The following is an 18564-nucleotide window of genomic DNA, read 5'->3' as shown; positions in this document are numbered from 1 at the left end:
TGTCTGTTGCAGGATTATTTACAATAGCCAAGACATGGAAGCAACTCAAGTGTCCATCGACAGATGAATGGATAAAGAAACACACACAATGGAATATTACTCAGCCATAAAAAGAATGAGATCTTGCCATTTGTGACAACATGGATGCACATAGAGGGTAGTAGGTTAGGTGAAATAAGCCAGAGAAAAACAAATACTATGTAATTTCACTTCACTTATATATGGAATCTAAAAAACAAGCATATGAATAAGCAAAACAAAACAAAACAAAAACAAAAACAAATAAAAAGCAGAAATAGATCCATAATACAGAGGACAAACTGATGACTGCCAAAGGAGAACAGGTTGGGGGATGACCAAAATAGGTGAAGAGGAGTGGGACTTACAGGCTTCCAATTATGGAATGAGTACGTCCTGGCAATAAAAGGCACAGTATAGGGAATAGAGTCAATGGTATTATAATAGCCTTGTATGGAAACAGATGGCAGCTACCCTGTGGTGAGCACAGCATAACATATACAGATGTTGAATTGCTATGTTGCACACCTGAATCCAATACAACATTGTGTCAACTATACATCAATTTTAAAAATTAAAATATAAATACATTTGTGAAATGCACTATAAATAATTCTAGGCTGCTAAGAAGGTAAATAAAAGGAGAGCCACACCTTGAATCTGGGTGCTTAAGGAAAACTTTAAGAAAGTGGTGTTTGAGCTGAGATCTACTAAAAAGTGAACAAAATTAAGTAAGAAATGGTATGGGCAGGGTGGTGGAGGGGGTGGACTAGAAAGAGCAAATAGCAGGTGGGAAGGCCTGAGTCAAGGAGCAGATAGACATACGTAGAAAGTTTAGTGTGGCAGAAGCAGATAGACAAGGCCCAGACTGCATAGACTGAGCATGGAGGGCCCTCAAAATTATTTTGAGTGTTAAAATGAGAACACTAGGAACCTTTTGAAGGATTTTTTTTTTGAAAGATTTCTTAATCTTATTCCATTATCTCTTTGGTTTTTGTGATTAATGTTGGTTTTGCCGTCCTCATACAAAGCCCACATCATTCATTGAAAAGATCAGATCTAGGCATTATCTAGAACAACTGCAGCTCAGGCTTTCAAAAAATGGCATTAAAGGAAAGTGCTTAGGTCACTGACAGGTCTTGCAAGAAGAATCAGTGGACACAGTAGACAACTGCATTTGGCACCCACCAAAGGGAAGTGTGGGAGGCAGATCAAGTAATTCCTGAAGTTCTGGACCACCACAGATATCAATGTTATCATGCATAAAAGAGCTGCCTATTACTACAAGGCATCCTTTCTTAATCCCAGGAATAAATTCCAATATGTCCAGGGACAAATTTTAACATGAATGACCTTTCCATAGTTAATGAAGATGCTTAGACACTGGTCTAGGAAGTAAAAATTAACAGTAGAGCTGCCAGCAGCATGTCTATAGTCTGAAATCAGATCATTACTTATTTCTCAAAAGTAGAACCTAGAGTACTGAAGAGGTGGTGAGTGAGAGGATGGATTAAATAGGTGCTGGGTATTAAGGAGGGCACTTGTGATGAATGCTGGGTGTTGCATGTAAGTGATATATCAGTAGATTCTACTCCTGAAACTAATGTGACACTGTATGTTAACTAACTGGAATTTAAATAAAAACTTGGAGTGAAAAAAAGTAGAACGTAAGCACTCACATTGATCTTGGATCCTCCAAATGAAGGTTTAAGGATTACACCTATGATAGCCTTCAATATACCCAATTGTGCCTACAATGTCTTGTTTAGAAACTCTGGTTCTTTCACAGTTGTGCCAGGATTAGATGAAAAAGCAACAGTGAAAAAGCAAGGCTTATAGGTCTTCATATGTCTTGCTACTATTCTGCTTATACATATATGAACCTGCCAAACTCTGTCTGTAGATCAGTTCAGTAGTAAGGGAGAGCATGTTCCCATGATGGGAAATCCCCCAAATTGAACATTCTGTTACTCTGCATCAGAAAAAAAAGCTCAACACCATAGGAGTTTGATGGGAAAACATTTTCATACTCTGAACATTTGTTAAAAGTAAATTTATTGATGATAAAAGGAAACTATAATGCAAAATAGGAAAAATATGCCAAATTTCTTGTAGGAGTAACATAATAAGAAAGAATTAGCATTATAGGAGATGTATACATTAAATGGGAAAATATATATATGTGTGTATATATACGTATATTTATATACATGCACATACACACATAGAATTTTATTTGAAAGGAAGAATTTCATTTAAAAGGAAGTTGGGAACAAAAACATTTACTAGCCCTTTGATCCCATTTATATTACTAACAAAGGGCACATCAGTGGAGATTTGAGGTTATTCATTTGCATATTTTAGTGAAATCACTAAACAAGCCAGCTCTTCTGTTATCTAACTGCACTTAAGTAACAAAAACAAAGCAAATTGCTAGTTCTGACTCATTTGAATAATAGGCAAGTAAACTTCAGACATAACTGATTCTAAAATAAATTCTTCAAAGCTATAACTCATGGCTTTACTTTGATTTACACTGGGAAAATTGATCATCATTTCAAAAGAAAAATTAGTCACTGCTTAACAATTAAAGTACCAACACATTTTAAAACAGGACTGATTGAGATGACACCTTCATCTCACCAGGGGATTCATGGAATAACTTGGTTCTTGGGAACCAGTACCATAATGTCTGGCTGTAAGACTGGCCCATCCATCCTCAACAGCAACCTGGCCAAATTTGGGTACTGAGTGCGTCCAGACATTGGCCTCCAGGCCAATTATCTGCACCCAGATGTAACAGATAGATGGGCATTCTGTTCACATCACCTTTGGTCACCCTGTGATAGAGAGTTTCTAAAAGCAGCGAGGCCAGGATTCTTTGGCATGCAGAGGACGGTGTCCAGACTGGAACACTGGGTGAGGCCAGTGGCTGCAGTAGTAGCCAATCAATATACATTTCATCTTGAGGATACTAAGACCCCTGGGGCTTTGATTAAAGATACTTGGGAAAATGAGATGAAGGTTAGACTTGCCATCAAACTAGGAGCTACAGTGGAATATTCAGCAACGTGGGCTAATCAGATAGATACAAGCTCTGTTATGCCAGTGGAACCTGAATTTGGAGGGCAGCAACATATGGAAGATACAGTGTCAAAAGTCCAACAGTGTAGGATCCAGTGCCATCTTTAGACACAGAGGTCAATGTTAGGGCAGGTATGACACGATCCGTAACTGCAAATATAGGTGCTAACATGACTCTGTCCGGCAGTGCTATTATGAGGAGTGAATCCCCCAGATCTGTGATCAACCTGTTAGGATATATTTGTTCAGAAACATTCTCTTCATCAGTGAAATCTCAAGGAGCCTAATGTTTCTGCTCATGAAATTTCCCTTTTTTTGGAAAACAAGAATGTTGACCACTAAATCATATTGCATGAGGCAGTACCGCTTTCCTGAGCAACTACTTATTCCAATGTCTAAAATCCATTGTGCAAAATGCTCTAGGGGGTTAGAAATTAGTGTGTATACTTACATCTTTAGTGATGGACTTTAAAGATTACTGTGGTAAAATACACTTTCTGCTGAGAGACTTGATTTTTATAAAGAATGAAAATATAGCTGTATTAAGATTATAAATAGAAATGCAATAAATCTCTCTTAACGCCTAAAGAAGCCATATTAGCTATTACGAAAAAATAATTTGCTGCATTTCTGAAAAGAACTTTCTGTTGTCTACCATCGGTTTTCCAAAAGCAAAGGAAGTCCTTAAATTTTTCTTATTTCATGTCACTTGTGATTTGTGTATATGATTGACAATATAACTAGAGTGGAACTTATGAAAAAAATCTAAGCTTGGATCTACCAAACTCTTCTTGCATCTAAAACGTCTATTTTCCCTTTTTACTCAACACTTACTACATAAAAATGTATGAAGCCCAGGGGTTTTCAGGTGGTCTTCTCTAAAATTTTGATTTGTCTTGATTTTATCAACCTTGATTTTATCAAGGTTATTTGTCAGCTTTCCTGGAAGGGACAGATTATTCAGTATTTTTTCTTCCCCTTTTCTTAATGCCACCTACCATTCTTAAGGACATTAAACAATACTGCTGCCTTAGTTCTGAGTAGAAAGAAAATTAAAGCTTCCATTTGGAAATACTGACGTGAATCTTGACTCATCCCTTTCAACCTATTTGACTTCAGAAAACTGCACAACCTCTATGAGTTTCTGTTAACTCATTGTACATCAAATGTAATTATAACAATTGTGCGGGGTTGTGTTGAGGCTTAGAAGAGGTATCATAATATATATAAAGCTTCCGGTACTATTCCTAGAACTTAGTACTCAGTATAAAGTAGCTATCATTACATAAGCTTGCTATGTGGGTTACAAAGTACTTTGAGATAATAGTAAACCAACAGATCATGCCTATGACTAGTAGGGTAGGTATCTTTGTCCTCATTTAAAAATGAGAAGCTAAAGCTCAGCAGCAGGCTGGTATCAAGAAAGGGATCTATTAGGGCACAGAATTTCTGGTCAAAATTTCTTTTACAAATGGAGCCCTTGAGGTGAGGGGTGGGCAAAGGAGGCTTCTTTGGCTTACCATTGTCTTATTTCCAGTCTAATTTTATTCTGTAGAAGAGTCAGATGACTGAGAATATTCTGAAACTTTGGATATTGGCCTCAAGGATATCTATTTTATTACTCCAAGAAAGACCAGGTAGGTTAGGATATGACAAGGTACAGCATTAACCCACAAACTAAAATATTTATAACTATGCCCAAAGCTATACTTAGAAAACAAATATGTACCAACGACTTTATTCTTCTAAAAACTCTTGTTATGTAAGTATGGTAAGAAATTTTGTTAAAAGGACAGGTATCTGTAGTTTTTTTTCTCTGCATAAATGGTTAGAACTTGAAAAAAATGTAAAAATAAATATTTTAAATGGTCAGGTCTAGGGCCTCCAAACTTGTAAGGCAGAAACATTTTTCATATTTCTGAGATCTTTTAGCTCCCTAGGGATGGTTCTGAGAAGAAAGTAAACTGAAGGCAGTGTGAGGAAGAACAAAAATGCTACCTGCCCTTCCCCCACCCTCCTCACCCCAATGGGATCCCCAGCTAACTAAGCAGGTGGGAGTGAGGAAGCAAATGGCTTGGAGAGCTGCTCAGAGACCTGCCAGGTAAGACTTCAAGGTCCTATTAGATGATAGGGATCATTCAAGGATCCGTAACTTAGGGTCATGGGAACATGTGCCTAGCTTTAGACTCGCATATGTTCCCTAAAGTCTTCTTTTTAGAATCATAAAACATGTATTTAAACTGCTACACAGATTAATTATATGTGCCCAGGGAATGTATATGCTATCATTCAAGTTTCATCTAAACATGCAGAACTGCCAGAAATCATTCCTGAGCCTTGTGACAAATTCAAATAATAACATAGATGATTACTGCATAGTAGTGTTGCCAAAAAGAAAACAGTTAATATTCATTAGAAGCAATAATCTTTTTATTGTCAGAGTAAATTAGTAATATATTGTCTGAATCTGTTATATCAAGTGGCAAAGATTCTTTTTAGGTAGCTAACAATTAGAATTCTCTAATTTGGTCATTTTGCTAAGTTACCTCAGGAGAACAAGAGAAAATTATTTAATAGGAAATGATCTGGGGATCCCTGGGTGGCGCAGCGGTTTGGCGCCTGCCTTTGGCCCAGGGCGCGGTCCTGGAGACCCGGGATCGAATCCCACGTCGGGCTCCCGGTGCATGGAGCCTGCTTCTCCCTCTGCCTGTGTCTCTGCCTCTCTCTCTCTCTCACTGTGTGCCTATCATAAATAAATAAAAGTTTAAAAAAATTTAAAAAAAAAAAAAAAAAAAAAAAAGGAAATGATCTGAATATTCCGAAAATTTGGTGAAAGTAAATTTGCATATGATGAAAGGAAACTAAAATATAAAATAAAGAGTATATGTAACAAAGGAGAAATGTAGCACTAAAACAGATGAATGTATATATCTATGTATAAATGTGCTTTCTCTAGTACTGTGTATTATGCATATAGATATGACATGCATACGGCTACCAGTGCATGGCAGGAGGCACTTTGTTTCGTAGTTTAATCGTTTGATTTTTTTTCTACATTTTATAGATGGAGGAAACTGAGTGGTAACCTATTCAAGGCCATACTGATCAAATTTGAATCCAGGTCTGCTTGACCCTGAAACCTCTGCTCTTTTAGCTACAATATGCTTCCTCCGGCTGTAACTTCCTGTAATCTTCATCAGCACAGCCAGAAGAGTGAGATGACTCTAGAACGAATTAAATAAACTACATTACACTGTATGATCGTCTCAGTTTCCCCCTTGTACATACTTCTCCTTTGAGATATCCGACCTCCCCCAAAAAACACCCTGCAGCCCTGCCCTCATATCCTGACAGCTATACTACCACCACCTCCTTTGGCCCAACTACCCAGATTCCTATTTCTCTTGGCATCATCTAAACCTGGCCACTGGGCTGGTATCATGTCTCCACTCACTATGCTTGCTGTATGCATCATTCCCTCAGGGTTATGGTCTTTGTTTTCTATTTTTTTTAAGATTTTATTTATTTATTTATGATAGACATAGAGAGAGAGAGAGAGAGAGAGAGGCAGAGACACAGGAGGAGGGAGAAGCAGGCTCCATGCTGGGAGCCCAACATGGGACTCGATCCCGGGACTCCAGGATCGCGCCCTGGGCCAAAGGCAGGTGCTAAACCACTGAGCCACCCAGGGATCCCTGGTCTCTGTTTTCTAAATGATTGTATTGTGTTAGTGAGGACAATGGCATAATGTGTTACTCCACTTCTGGGAGGATAGTTACATTTCAACAATGAAATGACTACATACTTAGTACTAAATTTGTTCTGAAAGTACAATTTGGTATAAAAATAGCTCATAAGAAACTTATTTTTTGGAGAGTCAGGTCTCTAAGTGGATGTTAGTCACCTATGCCTCCTTGTCAGGCCTATCTCTAGTTAATAATATTGCTCATCCATAAATCAATTCCAAAAAGGAAAAATACATTTATTAACCTACATCACAGATATCACGTATTGCCATCAAATCATTGTTCTTTCCTCAGTCTGCCCCTCTGATGTTTGAAATCTCAGCACTTAGTTCTTAGAGGCTGCATGCTTGTACAGGAAGTTTTAAAAAAAGTACCTAGGGACACCCGGGTGGCTCAGCAGTTGGGTGTCTGCCTTGGGCTCAGGGAGTGATCCCAAAGTCCCGGGATCGAGTCCCCCGCCGGACTCCCTGCATGGAGCCTGCTTCTCCCTCTGCCTGTGTCTCTGCCTCTCTCTGTGTGTCTCTCATGAATCAATAAATAAAACCTTTAAAAAAAAGTATCTGTACCAACTCTTGGTAGCTCAAAAAAGGCTCTGGATATTTAGGGTTATTGAATGTCAAAAGCAGATATTCTAAATATATAAATATTCTAAATAAATAAATCATGATAAAATGAGGAAACAAACTCACTTTTCTGCTCTTCATCTATATCGATGAACTTAGTCCAAATAACTCTAATACAAAACTACCAAAGGAAAAGAAGAAAAAAAAGAAAACGAGACAGCAATGTGAAGAGATGGAATCGGAGTCTGGAATAAGCTCTGTTGTTAGTTTCATCTAGAATAATTTTTAGTGACTCTGGCCATAAGATGGAAATATCAATGAAAAAAATGTCTAAGATGCCTGGGTGGTTCAATTGGTTAAGTGTCTGCCTTTGGCTCAGGTCATCATCTCAGGGTCCTGGGATCAAGCCCCACACTGGGCTTCCTGCTCAGCGGGGAGCCTGCTTCTCCCTCTTCCTCTGCCTGCTACTCCACCTGCTTGTGCGCTCTCGCTCTCTCTCTCTCTCTCTCTCTCTCTCCCCCCGTCAAATAAATAAAATTGTAAAACAAAAACAAACAGACAAAAAATTCCTTTAGGTGCATAAGATAGCCTGGTGCCTAGGACACTGGGCTTCAGACTCTCTAGCCAGAATTCCTATATCATTCAAATCCAAGCACTTTATTGAACAACATTGGGCAAGTTACTTAACCTCCCTATATTTCAGTTTTCTTGAAGTGGGGCTAATGAGAGCAACCAACCACATGGGGGTATTATGAGAATAAAATGAGTCAATATAGATAAGTAAATACTAATTAGGTATTAGGTATCATCACCGTTGTTATTGGTATACAACTGTCGCTAAAATCAGCTCATAGACTGGGAAGTTGAACAATCCAAAGGCAAAACAATGGGCAGTATCTGCACTTTTTTACAGTTTTTAAAACACCAGTATAAAATGCCAATAATCTTGACTTGTGTTGTTGGATTGTTTGGCTTAAAATACACTTCACCAAACACATCCTCTACTTACTTTGCCCAAAGAAAAGCATGTGCTCTATGCCATCTTATTTATATAAATGGCTACAGAGTGATTAGATAAACATTATAATTAAATGCCCTCATCCAGAAGTCTTTGCTTTTGTTTCAAGGCTAATGGAGGTGATCAGTCTTCCTTACATGAGAAGAGCCTGTGGCTGTCTTCTGGAAAACATAATTTGGTAGAACTCCCTTCAACATTATTACTAATTTTAGTTTCTGGGTTGCAGATGCCCTCCTTTTTGTCTTTGTAGTTATTATTAGTACCTTCCTGTGTGTACTGAACAATAATGGTTCGTGATTTATTTCTCTTTTTGAAGTCTCTTTATTGACTAAATTAGCCCCCAGAGTGCTGTATAGCAAGTTAGGTATTGATATAAAGCATAAAATCAGAGAACTATGATTTCTATGTAGAAGCCAAACACATTTTATACCTAGTCTTTTCTCCTTTTCAGTATTTTGAGTTAACAAAATAATAAAATCACATTACAGAATATTTACAGAATAAAAAATAACAAGAAATCTCTCATAGTATTTCCATCTATTACTATAATGTTTTTGACATATTTCTAACAGTAGTTCTTATATATATTTTCAACATGTGTATAAGCATACAATGTCTTTAATCTTTACTTTTCTTTTTTTTTTTTTTAAGATGGGTGGGGAGGGGAAGAGAGAGAAGGAGAGATAGAATTCCAAGCAGATTCCATTCCCAGCACAGAGCCCGATATGGAGCTGGATCTCATGGCCCAGAGATCATGACTTGAGCCAAAATCAAGAGTTGGATGCTTAACTGGCTGAACCACACAGGTACCCCTTTAATCTTTTCTATGTAGCACCGTAATGAAAGCATTCTCCATGTGGCTCCGTTATTCTTCATAACTATAATTATTAATAGATGTGACATGGTTTACTTATTTTTTATTACTAAACATTTAATTTGTTTCTATTTAGAGGATTATTTAAATAACACAGTGATAAATCTTTGATGAATATATCTATTTCCATATTTTGGAATTTGTTCTTAGAAGAGATTGTCTAAATACTTATATTTATCTCTCTAGGAAATTATCTAAACTTATAGCTATATCATGAAGAAAAGAGCTTTACAAAAATATGCAAAATAACTCTGTAAAACACCATGACTGCTAGCTAATACTAAAAACATAAATACTCTCTCCATTAAATTCTTAAACTTTTTCTCATTTGAATTTCATTTCCATTCAAACAGCTGTATCCTCTCCTTGGCCTCTGAATATATAACTTTGGAAGTATTTCTCACTCTCATGATGGTCTGCACCTTTTTTTTTTTTTTAAACATATAGTTATTTTTTTTTATTTATTTATGATAGTCACAGAGAGAGAGAGAGAGAGAGAGAGAGAGAGGCAGAGACACAGGCAGAGGGAGAAGCAGGCTCCATGCACCGGGAGCCCGATGTGGGATTCGATCCCGGGTCTCCAGGATCGTGCCCTGAGCCAAAGGCAGGCGCTAAACCGCTGCGCCACCCAGGGATCCCGATGGTCCGCACCTTTATGTGTTAGCACTTATGTCAACTATAATTAAGCACTTCTTTGTGTAATGTTTAATGTCTAACTTTTTAATAGATAATATGCTATATAAGAGCAGAAACCCCATCTATTTGTCACTTTTATATCCAAAAGTCTAGCACACAGCAGGCAATGTTGTTTATTCATTCATTGATATATAATGGTTTTAAATTATTTTGTGCAGATTACTTTACTAACTGCTATGGGAAATACACAGAAATATATGACAGTTCTTGCTTTTAAGGAATTGTAATAATAATTAATAATAATAATAATAATCCTTTACTATTATTTTTATTTTAATACGTTGTAGGAGAAAGTTCATGGGCTTTAACACCAGATGGATTTGAGTTTGACTCTCATTTATTATTCATTGGCTATATGATATTGGGCAAATTAGCTTGTTGGAGCCTCATACTGATCATCTGTAAAGCAGGGTAATACTCGCTCCACAGGTTATTGTGAAATTAAAATAATTCGTAAAGTCATGTATGCAAAATGTTGTTATAGTTCATATAAATTAGAAAGTTTTCCATAATTTTTTATTGAATGAATGAATAAAGCCTTGTCAATTTTGGGTTTTCTCCCTCCCCACCCCCACTCATTACCATTGTCTGAGTCAATAGTAAGGACTTAAACATTTCACACTAGGCTATTGATCCTTGTTCCACTTCCTATGATCATCTTTTAGTCTATTATCACATAATTCTTCTCAGAGCTTTGTAATTATCCCTAATTTTTTGCCAGATAAAACATATTATAATTTTTAAGGATCCTTGCCCATTTGTCCCAGGAGTCCATTCTATGTACCTCAGTGCCCTTGGCTCTATTATGACCTGCTCATGCAGAACATACAGATATAATTAAGAGAAAAGAACATAAATATGCCAAATATAATAAACTCAAGTGACAGGTACAACAGAGATAGCATGATTACTTAGAGTTTATTTCTTCTCTGAATATTTCCCAACTCCCCAGGGTAGTTTCTCACTTCTTCCTTCAGGCCATTATGCATATATCTAGTATAAATACTTGCTACAGTATGCTGCAATTATTTGAGTATACATTGTCTCTAGCTCCCTCTTCATTTATTGACTCAACAAATATTCAATTTGCAGCACAATGTATAAAGTGCATCTGTAGCCTCTTGATAATCACTGAGCTCCTTTAGAGTAGAGACCATATCATACTCATTTTTGTACTATCAATGCTAACACAAAACAGAGAGGACAAATGGATATTGAAGGAATGAGCCAGTGAGTGAGTGAGTAAGAAAATACATGAATAAAATAGCAAATCTATTTATTATATCTTAAACATTTTGCTCTACCTTTGAAGTTTTTAGGTAGCTATTTTCCTAAGATGAGAAGTAAATTTGGTTATAGGGAACTGATTTGATGAGCACCACCTGGCCCTAATTAGCTCATCTTATGACCTGCCATAAGATGAATTTCCCATCTGAAGACATATTCCATGGGCAGCCTCAGTGGCTCAGCGGTTTAGCACCTACCTTCAGCCCAGGGTGTGACCCTGGAGACCCAGGATCGAGTCCCACATAGGGCTCCCTGCATGGAGCCTGCTTCTCCCTCTGTCTGTGACTCTGCCTCTCTCTGTCTTTCATGAATAAATAAATAAAATTTTAAAAAGACTTATTCTTAGAAAGAAATTATGAAATAATACATGCACACAATGTCAGTTGGATGCTTTGAAATATACAGAGAAAACAAGCTTTTTTTCTCACAATCCTATCTTCTTCCCCCTCAAATATCATAGGTTTGGTAGTTATGCTTCCAGATCTTTTATTTCCTATGTGTTTCAAATATACTTCCTACGCCTTTTTGAGAGTTAAGACATCATCTCTAGAGGGTTGCTCTCAGGGGCCACAGAATAGGTTGTTGGTGCAGATTCCTACCCCAATCTTTAAGCCAAGCTATTACCAGGCTTCTTAAAAATAACAAGTTGATGTAGGGCTTCAATGTGATGCAGCACAATTCATTTCTCTAGCCAAGATTTTTCTCCCTCCTTGTCAAATGCCTATTTATGGGTAATCTAAATAAGTACTGTTGTGTTCTAATAAGCCCTAAGATAAGAATTCATTTTACTTTTACTATTATTCAAATATTTATGTTTTTATCTCTATTTTTATATTTTGTATTTCCTATTAGAAAGTAAAAACTACTTGAAGATAAAATAAAAGACCTAAATACGATAAAAATTTATCCAAACTCTTCTATATCCTAAATATTTATCATAAAAATTACTTTGGTTTATAATGTAGTAGAATGTCAAAATTATTCAATAGATGTTGGATGTCTCAGGTTTTATTTTTATTTTTTAACTATTTTATTTATTTATTTATTTATTTATTTATTTATTTATTTATTTATTATTTATTTGATTGAGAGAGAGAGTACAAGAGAGAGCACAGGCAGTGGGGAGGGGGGAGCCAAGGGGCAGAAAGAGAGGTAGAAACAGACTCCCCACTGAGCAGGGAGCCCTACATGAGGCTCCATCCCAGGACCCTGGGATCATGACCCGAGTCAAAGGCAGATGCTTAACTGACTGGGCTACCCAGGTGCCCCAGATGTCTTGAGTTTTAGCCCCAGTTCTTCCACTTGGGTAAGTCATAAGCCCTCTGACCCTCTGGTTTTTTGTGTTTTGTTTGTCTTAAGTTTTTAGCCCTAAACAGAGGTAATATTCATTTATGCAACAAAAATTCATTGAATATCTATTTTGTGCCAGGAACTGATTCAGACACTGGAAAAGCAGTGATCGAAACTGACTAAATTCCCTCCATTCATGAATTGTTCACTCTAGAAGGGGCACAGACAATAAATAAATTAGATTAATTAATAAAGGACCCACCATACATAAGCACAAAACTATATGCTGGTGGGGATGCAGATCAATGGGAACTCTCATACATTGCTGGTAAGTATGAAAATGGTACAACCACATTGGCAGTTTCTTATAAAGCTAAAATATGGGATCCCTGGGTGGTGCAGCGGTTTGGTGCCTGCCTTTGGCCCAGGGTGGATCCTGGAGACCCGGGATCGAATCCCACGTTGGGCTCCCGGTGCATGGAGCCTGCTTCTCCCTCTGCCTGTGTCTCCGCCTTTCTCTCTCTCTCTCTGTGTGACTATCATAAATAAATAAAAATTTTAAAAAAGCTAAAATATACTCTTTTCAACCCAACAATCCTATTTCCTCATATTTACCCAAGAGAACATGAAGACATAGCCCAAATAAAGACCTTCAGGTAAAGTAATATAGCCTCAAAGCAGAAACAACCCAAATGGCCATCAATTTATGATTGGATAGATAATTTGTGGTACATTTATACAGTGGAATACTGCCCACTAATAAAAAGGAATAAACTGAGGCATATAACAAAATGAGTATATCTTAACAGTATTATAATAAATGAAAAAAAAAAGCAGACACAAAAGTTCCCATACTCTATAATTCTACTTCTGTGAAATTCTAGAAAAGGCAAAACTTCAGACAGAAATCATATTAGTAATTGTCAGGGGTTGTGGATTCGTGTGAGATATTGATTGCAAAGGAGCATAAGGAAACATTTTGGGAAATGTTCTATATTTCAATACGCTGTTATTCACTTGTTAAGACTCATTTAAGTATATACTTAAAAGAGTATATTTTATTGTGCGCAAAAATGATGCCTTAATAAATCTTACTTTTAAATATCTAAGTAAATTATATAATATTTTACACAGGAGAAGGAGAGAAGAGAGTTGAAATTTCAGATAGAAAGTCCTCAAGTAGCTAATTTTGAAAGGAATAAGCCACATAGATATCTGGGGAAGGGCATTCAGGCAAAAAGAATTGCAAACATGAAGATTGAGAGGCAGAAACATGCCAAGTATGTTTACAGAAGGGCAAGCAGGTCAGTGTGCCTGGGGCAGAAGAGTGAAGAAGTAGGAGATAAGAGAGAACAGATCACACAATACTTTGAAAAGAATGGGATGCTATCAGTAGGCTTTGAATAGCAGAGTAACATGATGTGACTTGAGTTTTAAGAGAACAAGTCCAGCTGCTTCATAGAGAAGAGTCTATGAAAGAACAAGTATAAAATCAGGAACACTAGTTGGAAATCGAACTGAAATAATTTAGAAAAGAGAGTATGGAGGTAGAGAGGGTGGTTTAAAAAAAAAAGTGTTCATCTTCTATATAAAGCCATTTGATTTGCTGAGAAATCTAGATGTGTGAGAAAGTCAAGAATAAATTCATGGTTTTATTTATTCTAAACAGCTGAAAGGATGGAACCTCCATTAATAGGAGGAGAGACTTGAGAGAATCTGGTCTACAACTCCAAACACAAATTGGACGAAGTTATAAGCATCTACCCAGTATATTAGTTTACTAGGGCTGCCATACCAAAATACCACAGACTGGTTGGCTTAAACATCAGAAAGTTATTCTCTCCCAGTTCTGGAGGCTGAAACTCCCCAATCAAAGTGCTAACAGGGTTGGTTTCCTCTGAGGCCTCTCTCTTTGACTTGCAGATGGCTGCCTTCTTGCTGTGTCTTCACATGGTCTTTTCAACACGTATGTGCAATTAGCATGTCTGTGTGCCTAAATTTTCTCTTCTTATAAGCACACCAGTGAGATTTCATTAGGATCCACCCATATGACCTCACTTAACCCAAATAACCTCTTTAAAAGCACCGTCTTCAAATATAGTCACAGTTTGGAGCTCCTGGGGTTTAGGGCTTCCACATACAAATTTTGAGGAACAACAATTCAGCCCATAATACTCAGTGATATGATTTCAGAGTGAGTAGGACCATCTCTTATCTTCTAAAAATTTGATTTTATAATTAAAAATTTTTTTTTACTGTGGGTGCTTCATTCTTTTTGATATCAAAATTTTTTTAAATGGAAGAAAGAAAATTAGACTCCTACTAATTATCTTTAGAGCAAGTTCTAATAGAACAGGAAGACAAGAAGACACCAGGTATGTATGTAATGAAGAGATGAGCAACACAGTGGAGTGAGTGGAAGTAGCATAACTGGCTTGGACACAACTTCACAGAGGCTAGCAATAAGAGTTCATCTATACAGCATATTTTGTTACCCTTCACATAATATTTGTACAGTCTTGCGGAGAGATTGTTTATAGAGATAATTTTTTGGGGTGGTTTATAACAACTCTTTTGCCTGCTACTGAGAACAATAACCACAGAATGTTTTTACAAAGTAAGCATCTTCTTTTCCAGAGTTGTATATAAATCCTTCTTTATCTGATGTTTTCCTCTTTGTTAAAAAATAAATGAACACCTTGTTTTATCAAGAATTTCATGTATAGGGACACCTATGTGGCTCAGTGGTTGAGCGTCTGCCTCCAACTCAGGGTGTGATCCTGGGACCCTGGGATGGAGTCCCGCATCAGGCCCCCCCACGGAGCCTGCTTCTCCCCCTGTCTGTGTCTGCCTCTCTCTCTGTGTCTCTTACAAATAAATAAATAAATCTTTTTAAAAAAGAATTTTATGTATAAAAAATATGCTAAGTTAACTGAATTTGGTTAGTTTTGTAAAATATCTAGCAGAAATAGTGTTCAGGGAAATTAACATATTAATTCAATAGTTAAAGGGAAGTGTTTCTTCCCCCCAAACAAGTTATTAGCAATGTCTCTAAGCCTCTACTCAGCATGACTAATATTATTAAGTATGTAGCGGTGACACTTAAAATATCCAGCAAAGTGGAGATAAATGAATAAATAATGTAGCAACATTTTACATGAACAAGAATAACTGGTTCAAAACTTCCCAATAGGAATGGCAGATGCCCCAAGTAACATTATCAAATCATATACAAAGTGCCAGCACTGGCATTACACTCAGCTCATAAAGGCTTCATGGCAACATGCCTCGCAGGTAAAACATTCCATAAGCAGAATTCTGGTACTGTTTTAGCCTCTCATCAGGTACGAAAACTGGCTGGATATTGAATCAGTTATAAATTAAGCCTCAAGTGCCATCACTAGGAGCTGAAGCTCACGATTCACTTGCTAGATTCCAATATCATATATAAAAATTACCTTTAATTTTTTAAATAGACTTCATTTTTTGGAGTAGTTTCAGGTTCACAGGGATACTGAGCACAAGATAGAGATTTCCCTTATACCCCCCTGCCTGGACATATATATCACTTCTCCCATTATCAACATTCACCACCAGAGTGGAACATTTGCAGTAACCAACTAACCACATTTAACACATTATTATCATTCAAAGTCCATAGTTCACATTAGGATTCGCTCTGGCTGTTGGACACTCTATGGGATTGGACACATTTATAATGACATGTATGCACCATTATAGTATCATACAGAGTAGTTTTACTGCCCTAAAAATCCTATTTTATTAATGTCAAGTTTTAGTAGTTCTTTGGTAACAGTTCTTTATTAGATATGTCTTTTGTAAATGCACTCCCCCAGTCTGTGGCTTGTCTTTTCCTTCTCTTAATATTATCTTTCACAGAGCAGAATATTTTAATTGTAATGAGGTCCAGCTTTAATTCTTTCTTTCATGAATCATACTTTTGATGTTGTATCTAAAAAGTCCTAACTAAACCCAAGGTCATCTAGAGTTTCTCCTGTGTTATCTTCTAGGATTTTTATAGTTTTGCATTTTACATTTAGGAATATGATCCATTTTCAGTCCATTTTTATGAAGGGCTTTAAGTCTGTGTCTAGATTCAGTTTTTGGCATGTGGATATCCAGTTGTTCCAGTACCACTTGTTGAAAAGACTGTCTTTGCTCCCTTGTATTGTCTTTGCTTCTTTGTCAAAGATTAGTTTACTATATCTATGGGGGTGTATTTCTGGACTCTCTATTCTGTTCCATTGATCTATTTATCCATTCTTTTGCCAATACCTCACTGTCTGGGTTACTACTGCTTCATAGTAAGTGTTGAAATCGGGTAGTTCCAGTCCTCCAACTTTTTTCTCCTCCATTACTGTGTTGGCTATTCTGGACCTCTGCCTCTCCAGAAGCAAACTCTAGAATCAGTTGATATCCACAAAATAACTTTCTAGGATTTTACTTAGGATTGCGTTGCATTTGTAGATCAAATTAGGAAGGATTGACACCTTGGCGATACTGAGTCTTCCTAACAATGATCATGTACTATCTATTTATTTGGGGTTTTTAAAATTTGTTTCATTTGAGTTTTTTCACTTTCCTCATATAGATTTTATACATATTGTGTTAGACTTATACTTAAGTATTTTTTTGGAGTGCTAATGTAAATGGTATTTTGTTTTTAATTTCAAATTCCACTTGTTCATTGCCGGTATATAGGAAAGTGATTGACTTTTATATATCAACCTTGTATCCTACAGCCTTGGTATATTTACTTATTTATCCAAGAATGTTTTGTTGATTCTTCCAGATTTCCTACAGAAACAATCATGTCATTTATAAACAAAGACAGTTTTATTTTTCCTTTTCAATCTGTATACTTTTTTTTTAATTTATTTATGATAGTCACACAGAGAGAGAGAGAGAGAGAGAGAGAGGCAGAGACACAGGCAGAGGGAGAAGCAGGCTCCATGCACCGGAAGCCCGACGTGGGATTCGATCCCGGGTCTCCAGGATCCGCCCTGGGCCAAAGGCAGGCACTAAACCGCTACGCCACCCAGGGATCCCCTGTATACTTTTTTTAAAGATTTTATTTATTTATTCATGAGAGACACACAGATTGAGAGAGAGAGAGAGAGAGAGAGAGGCAGAGACACAGGCAGAGGGAGAAGCAAGCTCCATGCAGAGAGCCCGACGTGGGACTCGATCCCGGGTCTCCAGGTTCACACCCTGGGCTGAAGGTGGTGCTAAACCGCTGAGCCACCCGGGCTGCCAAATCTGTATATTTTTTATTTGCTTTTGTCTTACAATATTTGCTAGAAGTTCCATTCTGATGTTAAAAAGGAGTGGTGAGAGAAGATATCCTTGACTTGTTCCTGATCTCAGTGAGAAAATTTCTAGTTTCTCACCATGAAGTATGGTATTAGCTGTGTTTTTCTGTATTCTTTATCATGATGAGGAAGTTCCCCTCTATTCCTAGTTTACCCAAAGTTTTATCATAAATGGGTGTTGGATTTTGTCAAATGCTTTTACTGCTTTTGATATGACCATGGAATTTATCAACTGTAGTCTGTTGATGGAATGTCTTGTATTAACTGATTTTTGAATGTTGAACCAGGTTTGCATATTTGAAATAAATCCCATTTAATTGTGGCATATAATTTTTTTACACACTGTTGAAATTGAGTTGCCAATGTTTTTTGAGGATTTTTGCATATTTGACAGATATTGGCCTGTAGTTTCCTTTTCTTACATCTTTGTCTGGTTTTGGTATTAGGCTAATGCTAGCTTTATGAGTTAGGGAGTAGCCTCTCTGTTTCCATCCTCTGAAAGAGATTGTAGAGAACTGGTATAATTTTTTCCTTCAATGTTTGGCAGAATTCAACAGTGAATTCATTTGGGTTTGGCGTTTTCCTTTTTGGAAGGTTATTAATTATTGATTTAACTTCTTTAATAGATATAGGCCTATTCAGATCATCTATTTCC

The 18564-nt window shown here is 36.9% G+C and overlaps 1 protein-coding gene and 1 pseudogene across 8 annotated transcripts in view; one reads left to right on the top strand and one right to left on the bottom strand.

The window, feature by feature from the left end:
* Nucleotides 1-18564, bottom strand: part of SLC4A10 (solute carrier family 4 member 10) — a 286086-nt gene that overhangs the window by 53971 nt on the left and 213551 nt on the right. The window lies entirely within an intron of this gene.
* On the top strand, nt 2707-3389 carry LOC112674611 (ribulose-phosphate 3-epimerase-like; annotated as a pseudogene).

This window comes from Canis lupus, chromosome 36 (genome assembly GCF_003254725.2).
Source record: "Canis lupus dingo isolate Sandy chromosome 36, ASM325472v2, whole genome shotgun sequence".
NCBI classification, from domain to species: Eukaryota; Metazoa; Chordata; class Mammalia; order Carnivora; family Canidae; genus Canis; species Canis lupus.
Note: the sequence above shows the minus strand (reverse complement) of the source record. Positions and strands in the feature narration are given on the sequence as shown.